Source organism: Colossoma macropomum, unplaced genomic scaffold (assembly GCF_904425465.1).
Source record: "Colossoma macropomum unplaced genomic scaffold, Colossoma_macropomum, whole genome shotgun sequence".
Lineage (NCBI taxonomy): Eukaryota > Metazoa > Chordata > Actinopteri > Characiformes > Serrasalmidae > Colossoma > Colossoma macropomum.
In genome coordinates this window covers 1-10,417 of record NW_023495259.1, presented here as the reverse complement: position 1 = coordinate 10,417, position 10,417 = coordinate 1, and the positions used below count along the sequence as shown (strand labels likewise).

Sequence of the window (10,417 nt, the reverse complement as noted above, 5' to 3'; positions counted from 1 at the left end):
TGGACAAAAAGAAAAAATCATACTACACAATTATATTTTACATAAACTAAAAATAACTTGATTTAACAGTTACTTATGATGGGGGTACCCTTATTCAGTTGAAAACAGCAGCTCTGAACCCTCAGTGGTACACAGTATAACCTTGCAGGCCTTCACCACAAAGCAGCCATAGCAGCCAACCAATCTAGGGTCAAGCATAGGCCCACCAGAACACATGCCTAAAAAGTAAAACTTTAGTGCTCCATAAGCATATAGCACCTTTACACTAGCTAGTATGAAGCTGCTCTAAACATAAACTATCACAATCCCTTATCTTTGCAACTTCGGGAGACCAAAAAAAAGGCACCAGTAAAACTAAAAAAGATTCAAAAACATGAACCTACATCTTGTCGGATAAGATTAGTGCCTGTCCTTTTTGTTTGAATATTTGTAAAACTGAATTTATGGTCACACAACGTGTTGCTACTTTTTATTTTCAAATCAACTTCTAATTCTAAACAAAAATGATATTAAATGAAGTTCGTTGTTTTCTAACTGTAGGTCCACAGATTATGATGAAAAGCTGAACGACATGCTGCGTTTCCTGTACTGTGTGCCTGGTCTGAAGAAGGTAGAATTGGGCATACACAGTCTAATTGAAAGCTGGGCTTCCTACGTCCTTCTTCTCTGTTATGTAAATGATGATATTGATAATATCTGGTAAGAAAAAGTCCTGTTTTCCGTTCCCCTCTCAAGCACAAGATTGTGTGTTTGTACATAAGTTAGCTCTTTCATGCTATTGTATAGTCCGATGCTAGTGCTTCAGGTTGAGAAGCCATATTACTAAATAATATGATCATATGTATTATGTATTCTTTCCAAAAGCCTGCTGCTGGAGAAGGACACCATGGACAGTGGCTGCTCCTCTTTCACTGTTAAAAGAAACCACACAGACTCCACGTAAGCCTTTTGAATCAGTCTTTGTTTCTTGTGTTTGACCTTACCAGTTAACTATCAAGTATACTGTCAGATTCCTAGCCAATTATGTTCACTCTAAAATAATAATCTCCTCTAAAGAATCAGTTTTCTGTCCTTTTATATGACATTTGTTTCTGCTGCTGCCACATATTTTCATATTTTAAGCAGTGATGACCACAATCGCAGTAGCACTACAGTGAGTCACAACAGAGCTAGCTCATTACTTTTATAGGTTTACTGTAGCCACCCTTTTTTGCAATCAGCAGCAGTCTTTTCAGAATTCTTCAGTCAGAGTAATCACATCATTTGCTTTGACAACGCTAACTTCTTTCAAAATAGCATGTAGTTGCATTTTTTGGGCTTCTTCTCTTCCTTCTTATGAATGAAATGAAATGAAATATACAAATACTTGGCATGTAGTGGTGAGCAACAGGATTTGAATTCTGGCGGAGGTCTTGGTGGTCCCCTGGTGGAAAGTCTGACTAAGAAGGGACTTATATTTTATAGATTCTGTTTTCACAGTAATTTAGTTTAAGGTTTATCCTTGTAGTTTTTTCCACAAGCATTACAGGACAGGAGTCATTTAACAGCATTTCTGTATCAATACAAATGTTTTTTATACTCTTTTAGTTAATTAATTCAAATCTATTATTGTATAGTAAAAATTGATTTAGTCATCAGCAGGCAAGCTTGGTGGGTCCCCTAAGAAGTAAAAAAAAATACAATTCAGTTTGCTGGGTAAAGCGTAAAATTCCTTGCTATATACTGGTTGTTTCACGACATGCCTTGTGTGAACATTACTCATCAGATGTTCTTGAACAGTCTAAGGTCACGGCTGCTAAGAACATGTATTTTCTCTGTGTTAATGGCTGCTGCTGGCTTGAAAATCAAAATGATCTCTGCAGTTTGAGATGTGCTCAAGCTTTATCGTTCTCCAGTTTAAAAGGGGACCTATTATGCTCATTTTCAGTGTTTTATTTTTTGGGGTCTACTAGAATAGGTTTACATGCTTCAGTTTTCCCAAAACACAATATTTTTCTCATACATCCCCATTCACCCTCTGCCTGAAACGCTCTGTTAGAGCTCCTATGCCTTTAAGCCCCGCCTCCCGATGAGCCAAGTGTGCTCTGATTGGTCGGTAAGGTAGAACAAGTTGGTAGAACTGATCCAAGCTAGACTGGAGCAGTGTGTTTTTGAGTGATAAGTTCTCTTTTATCGTTCTGTGCATTGTGTGCCAAGCTTGCTGGAAGGCAGCAATGAGGAGACGTTACGGGGTGCCATCACCTTGTAGCAGAGAAAAGGGCTGGAATTCCAATGAGCTGAGAAAAGTGGTTTCTGTGGGAGAGAGTTTCTTCTTCTGGTGTGCATTTTGGTCTTTGTGACTTTGCAGACCATTTACATGCACAAAAAGCTACATAACACACTAAAGGAAAAGGAAAAAACAGAAAAGCATAACAGGTCCCCTTTAAACTGGAATAATGCAGCTCAGTGCCCTAGATTATATGCAAGATTAGACAAAATGCTTTGAAAAAAGTAGTGATGGCTGAATACTGGATACATTCAGAACAGTGTATTCTGTTACAGTACATTGAAAAGTAACAAATTCATTGACAATACATCTCGGTAAGGCAAGTGGGAAAACCTATTTTTTTCATACCGTTCGTCATTGTTACTGGTTGGCAACTTCCTTCATTATTATTCTGTTAATATGTTTCATAAAAACAATTGCTTAACACTTTAAGGGAAATTACACCCCACTGCTCCCACAGTCCCCCAAGCAGAGGTCCAGTATAATACCAATGCTAAACATATCACTCATGCTCAAACATATCACACATGTCCACTACCAGTGGTGGATGAAGTACAGAAATCATGTACTTGAGTTAAAGTAGATACCCAAGGTAAAATGTTACTCCAGTAAATGTAGAAGTCCTCACTTTAGACCACCACTTGAGTAAAAGTACAAATGTATTTGCCTTCAAATGTACTTAAGTATCGAAAGTAAAAGTACTAAAAGACTAATTATGGCTCTAATGTCCTGTTAGAATTTTTGTAACAAGACTTTTGCTTTATCAACTGATTTTAGGTGAAAATACTTCAGTGTCACGCTTGGTAAACCAGTCTTTTAATAGAATGTTATTAATTAATGACGCTGATGTCTATTAAAATTATCATAAGCACAAAACACTAAAGGTAAACAATTTCCATCAGGTAGAACCGAGTGGCTCTGAAATCACTTTTTGCAAACAAGCAAAGTTTTGGTTTAAGATTTATTTGCAACTTAGTTGTAAGCTTAAGTTTACCCTTGTGTGAGGGTATTCACACAACCCCTCCCCTGTTCAAACTCTAGTGCACAAAACATTATCTGCACGCAGTAGCATTGAGCACCACTGAATGGTTTTACTTTTTTCTAATTACCACATTTCAGCCAGTCTCTGGTTACTTTCTGTGTTTTTTTAAGGGTCAGTGTTAAAATCCAGAAGGCAAACTACACAGAAACCACGCCCTCACTCATTTCCTTCACGGTACCACATTCTGAGATCCTCAACATCAATGGACCTGACCTTCTTCACAGAATGCGATGTCTCAACTTGTTAAATGACAAGTAAGAGTAGTCTTTGTACTTGTAGTTACAGTTGTGTGAAAAGTTTGGCTGCTGCTGGTCAAATTACAAGTTAACACATCCTCCACTTCTACACATTTTAATGCACAATAACTGTTTCTTTGCTTAATTTGCCATATTGAAAAAGAAATAAAACATAAAATGGCCTGTGCAAACGTTTGACATTTTCTTCATTTTATATTTTTTATTTATTTTTTTTTCCCAATATGTTAAACTTGACAAATAATGTAAATTTGTGCCCTAACTTTTGCAGAAAAATGCTTTATTTTAGTGTGTTCTCTGTAGTGGAGATATTAACTTATTTTCACTTAGAAAAGTAACAAAATATGTCCTTTGACCAAGGGTGTTCAAGCTTTTGCATGCGACTATATGCAGTCACTTCTATATAAACACCTTTTTATAAAGTTGTCAGTTTTTCTTTACTACATTTCAAGTTTTCATTGCTAATAATAAATGTTTCCTTTCTTCTTTTACTGTAGATCACATGAGTATGATGTGGGAATAAATGAGCTGGTCTCTTTCCTCCATGGTATTCCTGGTCTTCAGAAACTGAAGCTGGAAATAGGCAACCTGACTGAGAGCTGGGCTACCAGGATCCTCTCCTTTAGCTCCTGTCCCAGTCTTAACAAAATCTGGTAAGAATAGGTTTCATGTTGATGTCTTTGAGTCATGCATGTGCAAAGTAACTGTAACAGATACTTCAATTTTAAAACTTTGTATCATAAAGTACAGTGTTATTAGCACCTCTTACTCACTACATTTATGAGGTCTGATTTTGTAGCTTGTAATGATTGCATGATGAAGCGATTCTCCGTCCTGGTCTTGGAGAACCCCTGGCCTGCGTTGTTCAGTATTTTTCTTGCTGCTTTGTTAATGAGCTGATTAGGGAGTCGTACTCCAGAACCGGGAATAAGAAATACAGCATTATGTGCTGTAAAGACTAAAACAATAGCTGTCTTGTGTTTCAGTGTGACTACCTTGCACATGTTAATGGAGGATGCGATCTTACAAATAAAGAAGAAGTGGAAGCATCGTGACTGCGTTGTGGTTCTGAAAGGGTTTGTTCTTTCTCCTTTTAACTACCCATTGATCTCACTGATACATTTCAAAACATGTTCAATGTGCCAAATAAACATACAGCACTGTTTAATGCTGATGATGATGACACTGAGTGGCGGTTGTGTTTGAGGGCACGAATGGATATTGATACTAATATTAATGTTTCCTGTTCATTATTGAAGACTGAGATGCAGCAACTCAGCTGCCAGATGCACAGAAGAAAACTGGACACCGCACACTTATCTACAGTGCAACGACATGGTGAAGCTATCACTCTGTGGAGGCTTTTGTTCACAGCTGGATGGGTGTTACAAGACAGACAGTGAGAGTGAAGCAGACACTTATGATTACAGGTTTGACTTAAATGAAGATCAACCAGATGCTCAGGAACCTGAATGGGCAGAAGAGGAATTAACTGAAGACTATGATATATTCGAGTTCTAATGAAATATATTAGCGACTGAAATCATCTCCAGGGTAAGCCTAATAGTCTTTCTAATGGTACAATGTGTTTTGCAACTGCTACGTACACGCTGATCTAATCTATGATGAGAAATGTGGGATATCAAAAGTCTACAGAAAGATGAAGATCCCAAAAAAAAAATTCTCACCTGCAAAATAAAACAATTGAAAGCTTGAATCAAATATGTACTATGTAAACGTATTATAACACAGTGTTTTACTTTTTTTTTGCTCTATTTAAGCACTTATTTTAATTAGCTTTTGTAGGATTACAATTACCAAAATGTGGTAGAACCTATGGTGGAAAGGGGGGTGTTTTATCATCTGTGGGGAAAAAGGCTGTTGTTTAAATAAAGTAATAAAAAAAATAAAATGCATATATAATTGGCTTAGTAAATAAATAAATGTCATCTTTTAAAATCACCTCGACTGAGCCTGCTTTAAACTGACCTCTGAAACAAGGTAGAACATATGTTGAACCAGTGATAATATGCTTTGTTTAACATCATCTATGCATAATAAAATGACCACATTGCCTATTTATTGTATTTATTTTTGTAATATATTAATAATGTGAAAATGCCTAGCTATTACCCCTTTTCTGTAAAGGTTTACTTCTCTGGATTAAAGGCCCATATCATATACATTCTAGCAAAGAATGATGAGTGACAAGGATGCATTGTTACAGTTAAATGCAATAGTTTAGGCACCCTGTCCAAACTACATATTTGTAGGTTGATTTTTGAAGTAAACTTTAAAAAAAAAGAAAAAATACATTAATTGATGCATGTGTAAAAGTTACATTGGTACTAGTAACACTCAGTATCACAGCTTTTTTTAACCAGCTGTCTCTGTTCTTGTTTTAGGAATTTTCACCCACTTTTCTTTCAGAATGCTTCTAGTTCTATAGCCATCTTGCGTGAACAACATATTAAAAATCTACCTGCTTTTCAAAGATGCTGAATCAGGGGACTGTGAGGGCCATTGCAAATGCTTCTACTTGCATGTCTGGAAGCATGTTTATGGACAATTTTGTTGTCACTGTGGTCAGTGTCTATGTCCTTTTTCCTTTTTAGGTAGTGATAGATGTTTAGTATGCTAGAAGAAATAAGACAGTTGACCAAACTGGAGCGATCAGTGTCAAAACTCTCTTGATTAAACACAATAGTGGATGCACTGCCCATTGCATTGTTCTTCCCCTGTAAAGATATTACAAAATCATTACATTATATATAAGATTTGATAAAGAAATGTTTGTTTGCTGTAGGTGTTTTATTCTTAACATCTTTCTTTATCTCTTTTGAATTTATTGTTCTCCACCTTGGACCACTAGAGGGTGTAACATTCACACTGCAACAAGAAGAGTAAGGACAACACTGATTGGCCACTTTTTAGTCATTTTATTTTTTAGTCATTTCATAGATTTCTAATTGTAATACATTCATTGTAACATCTCATTAACAACTTAGGTTTTGAGCAAATACAGGTTTAACATTACCTGAGATACATACAGGCTGTAATATGTGATACAATGTAAAGGTGACAATCTTCACAAATACAAAACAAACATGTTATTAAGGCATTATTATGTATGCATCTCCAATGCATATTGTGAAATATGCAATTATTTCATTTTTTAACTGTTGCCTCTGCCACACCTCTGATTCTCACTCTGTCTTTCCCCCTCACAATGAATTAGGCCTGTCACAATCACGACACTTTAGCTGATGATTAATTTCCATATAAACAATTGTGATTAACAACTGTTTATATGGAAATCGTTTTGTCTTTTTTTGTTTATTGTTTGCAGCTATTAAAGTACAAGCCTACAGTGGCCAAATTGATTAGATATATTACTTCTTAGCTGTTGATACTTAGTAGCTTCGAAGTGATGACAGACACAGCTCAAATATACAAAGCTTACTTATTTACTGCCCTCTAAATGTTATATCTCCAGACTGTGAGAGCCAACTGTGGAAAAACACTCAGCTGAGCTTGAATAATTGTGATCAGGTGATTATGCAGTACTTGTAACAGACCTACAATAAATAGACAGACACAATGGACACATCAGTTACAAAACGCAGGAGTCAACTTCTTAGCATTTTGACATTAGGTTGAGTCTAAGTAATGATGTGTTGCTTTAGTGTAAAAGGGCATTATTAATGTGGGATTTTAAATGATTTTGGTATTTCTCATTTTTTACCATGAGGGGGCAGCAGGTGTATACAGCCTAGGAGGGTTAAGCACTTCCTCTTTTTCAGGGTTAAAAAAGATGTATGCAGTACAGATGGAGGCTTCTACAGGGCCCCGTGGGTTACATCCTGTATAAATAAAAATAATGCATGGCCACGACTTAGTAAGCCCTGATCTCATTCCCATGCCTTACTAAGTTGTGGCCATGCATTAGGATCTCATTCCCACACGTTAATAAAGCCACACATTATTTTTATCCATACAGGATGTCCCCAGTGGGGCTCCGTAGCTTTCTGTCTGTACTCTGCGTGCATGTCATTTGTATTTGTGCATGTTCTCTGAAAGCTTACAGATATGGACGAAACAGATCAGTACCATCGGAAATCAGGGGGGGTTTGGCAAATAGTTCAAAGGAGACACAATTAGTTTCTCTCACTGGTAATATAATTGAAAAGAATTCTCCGTCCACATGTCACAAAGTATTTAATGGCCTCACAGACCACTGCTGTCTACAGCTCTGCCTCTTTCTTCTCTTTTGTAGTAGGTACACTATAGGCTACTTTCACATTTCTGGGTCGGTTTCTGTTAGCAGATAATTTAGTTTCCGTTCAAACCAAAACAAATGGCACGGTCCAGCTTCAAGGTGTTTTGCTGTGTTCCTTAGTGCCTAACAAATATAAATAAAAGCAGCCATATCTAGGATTTCATAAATCTCCAAACAAGCACATGTTAAGATCAAGAAATGGATCCAGTCACTCCAAAGGGTAGAGGGTCCTAACTTTAGAGTAAACGCTGGCGTTCATGTCTGCAGCCGTTACTTTGCAGTGAGTGATGTTTATAAGACTCCTTCAGGTCGATTCGTGGTCAGAGGTGATGCCCTGTTTTTTGGAATACCTTTAAGCTTTCTGACTTTAAAGATGAACTATCAAAAAAAAGATTAACTGTCATACAACAAAACATGAATGTTTACAGGGCTGAAGTCGGCTTCTCATACAAACTTCCTTTCCACCTTGAATGATGCAGCAGTCACCTTTAACGGCATGTAGGCCCCAGAATGTGACTGCAGCACCATTTAAAATAGTACATGACATAGAAACCGACTTCACCTTCATCAGAAGCTCATAGTGTAGCAGTTTTTTCTGATATTGCAAAAGCAGCCTGAACTAACAAAGCACTGCGACCGCAGATTTGAACTCATTTGTTGGTTAGCGCTAGTAGCTGATGTCCTTTGATAACCAACTCTGTATAGTAACGCCGCAGCTGCAGCTCTCTCTTTGTTTGTAGCCGTAACTGTCAAACCTGTACTTTGTGAGGTATGTCAGTCTTTTTAATTGATGTGTACACTCTGGCCCTCACTATCACCTCCTCATTCACGACAATTGGAACTAAATGTATGTATAAAAACTTTAATATATTAAATATATTTAAATATTATACATTGTATTCTAAATACAAGCCAACAATTTCTAGTTAAGGGTAGCTGTGTTAGCTCAGTAGGTTAACTAATTGAGCTGACATGCAATTTTCGAAGAACAGCCTTTTTTGTCCTTCATTTTTCTTAGTATGTTGTGTGTGTACATTCTTTCATGAATCAGTCTACATCACTGCCTGAGATATGAGGAAGGAGGACACCGTGTGAAGCACCTTACTTCCATATTTTGAAATGACGGCAGGCTAACCAGATGTGTTGTCACCCATGTGGCAGTTTCCTCTTTACAGCATCAGAGTATGAAAAGGACCTATTACCAAAGCCGACTGAGGAACCTGGCCACTTCCATGACTTTAAAACACCAGAGGGCACCCGCAAGCAAGTCCTCAATGAATGGGAGTAAATGGAGCTAAACGGCTAAAAACAAAAAACTAAAATAGTTTCTAATCACTTGCCCAGAACCTTCCTTTGATGTTAGAAAGTAGAGAGATGTATTTCACTAAAAAACAAAGAAAACATACTCATATGTTTCCTTTTCTCTACAGCAAAAAGGATTTGGGCAGCAGGACGGTGGCGTTACTGCTACTGAGAGCTGATTGGTTGGCGGCAGAGCAGCTCATTGGCTGTTTGCACTTACTAATATCATGAATGTACATGAGGCATCGTTTCAAACTTCTCTACTCGAGTTTAAAAGCACTTAAAAAATTTAACCATGGTGTTAAAATGTTTTACTTGTTAACAAAAGCCTAGAAGCTTATTAATTTGCACTTCCATAGACTTAATAACAATCTGCACCAAAGGTTTATAAGAAAAATAAATTGATTACTTTCAGCTGTGTAACACCCAACACTGCACTCTGTTATTTATGCCATCTAATGCAATTGCAAGTTCCTCTTGCCTCTCAGCTGTAGCATTGGAAATAAGTTGTGCAATAACACAAATACAGTAATCGTTTTATTTGTTTGAATTTTGTTCAGTATTATGGAACCCCAGTAAAAATTCTGTTGATGGAACATTTTGCAATTTGTGTGCACATTTTCTTTTATTCATGATTCCACGATTTCTTGTGCTCCCATGATTAACAATTCGTTTTTTTGTTTTTGTTGTCCTGTGCTCAAGTAGGCAAACACTTTCCTGAAAACAGTTGCTCAAGTAGGCAAACAGTTTCCTGACTGGTTTTGATGAGCTTAGATTGATGCGATAATGGACAGAGATGCCCATTAGGTCTGATTCTGACTTTGGGTCATTTTGAGGACACTGTATCTTACCTTCAAGCAGGGGCATCAGAATCAGCAAACAGCATGTAGCTTCATTGGTGCAGCTGCAGTTTCATGGTGAAATGAAAGGAGACAATCTGCAACCACAACACTCACTAAACTGCACTTTCTAATAATCATATTTAACAAATATAAAAACACAGCACAGCTGCTCATCACTGTTTTTACTGGTACACTGAACTGCAGTGTTAGGAGTGTCACACAGTTACAGGAAGAAATGTTTAACGTCGATGTTTCAACATCCTCAAAATAAACACACACAGAAACAAACAGGTCAAACGGTGAGAGGCGAGAGTTTGATAGATTTATTGAAATATTAAAATCATTATCAAATAAATTACTGTTACCAAAATAAACTCTGCACAAAAGAGAGAATAAATATCTGTATATTTCTAAGTTGGTTTGACATTATGA

General features: G+C 37.0%; 1 long non-coding RNA gene across 1 annotated transcript; it reads left to right on the top strand.

The window, feature by feature from the left end:
- The first annotated feature begins 4,102 nt into the window (after nucleotides 1–4,102).
- LOC118801309 lies at nucleotides 4,103–5,406 on the top strand. Its single transcript, XR_005006490.1, has 3 exons — nucleotides 4,103–4,215; nucleotides 4,549–4,638; nucleotides 4,822–5,406. It is a non-coding gene; the product is annotated as an uncharacterized LOC118801309 (long non-coding RNA).
- The last annotated feature ends 5,011 nt before the right edge of the window (nucleotides 5,407–10,417 follow it).